The following is a 1081-nucleotide window of genomic DNA, read 5'->3' as shown; positions in this document are numbered from 1 at the left end:
TAAACATAAGAACATAAGAACATAAGAATTAGGAACAGGAGTCGGCCATCTAGCCCCTCGAGCCTGCTCCGCCATTCAATAAGATCATGGCTGATCTGGCCGTGGACTCAGCTCCACTTACCCGCCCGCTCCCCGTAACCCTTAATTCCCTTATTGGTTAAAAATCTATCTATCTGTGACTTGAATACATTCAATGAGCTAGCCTCAACTGCTTCCTTGGGCAGAGAATTCCACAGATTCACAACCCTCTGGGAGAAGAAATTCCTTCTCAATTCGGTTTTAAATTGGCTCCCCCGTATTTTGAGGCTGTGCCCCCTAGTTCTAGTCTCCCCGACCAGTGGAAACAACCTCTCTGCCTCTATCTTGTCTATCCCTTTCATTATTTTAAATGTTTCTATAAGATCACCCCTCAACCTTCTGAACTCCAATGAGTAAAGACCCAGTCTACTCAATCTATCATCATAAGGTAACCCCCTCATCTCCGGAATCAGCCTAGTGAATCGTCTCTGTACCCCCTCCAAAGCTAGTATATCCTTCCTTAAGTAAGGTGACCAAAACTGCACGCAGTACTCCAGGTGCGGCCTCACCAATACCCTATACAGTTACAGCAGGACTTCCCTGCTTTTGTATTCCATCCCTCTCGCAATGAAGACCAACATTCTATTCGCCTTCCTGATTACCTGCTGCACCTGCAAACTAACTTTTTGGGATTCATGCACAAGGCGCCTACGGCCACACTAGTCTGAAAATGCCCGATCTTGTCTGATCTTGGAAGTTAAGCAAAGTCAGGCCTGGTTAATACTTGGATGGGAGACTGCCTGGGAATGCCAGGTGCAGTAATCCAAAAGAGTTTCATGCACAAGAACCCCCAGGTCCCTCTGCACCGCAGCATGTTGTAATTTCTCCCCATTCAAATAATATTCCCTTTCACTGTTTTTTTTTCCAAGGTGGATGACCTCACATTTTCCGACATTGTATTCCATCTGTCAAACCTTAGCCCATTCGCTTAACCTATCTAAATCTCTTTGCAGCCTCTCTGTGTCCTCTACACAACCCGCTTTCCCATTAATCTTTGTGTCAT

General features: G+C 45.7%; 1 pseudogene; it reads left to right on the top strand.

Moving 5' to 3' along the window:
• Positions 1–724: 724 nt before the first annotated feature.
• LOC139234279 (5S ribosomal RNA) lies at positions 725–843 on the top strand (annotated as a pseudogene).
• The last annotated feature ends 238 nt before the right edge of the window (positions 844–1081 follow it).

The sequence above is a fragment of the Pristiophorus japonicus genome, chromosome 21 (assembly GCF_044704955.1).
Source record: "Pristiophorus japonicus isolate sPriJap1 chromosome 21, sPriJap1.hap1, whole genome shotgun sequence".
NCBI classification, from domain to species: domain Eukaryota; kingdom Metazoa; phylum Chordata; class Chondrichthyes; family Pristiophoridae; genus Pristiophorus; species Pristiophorus japonicus.
This window is presented reverse-complemented; position numbering and strand designations above follow the sequence as displayed.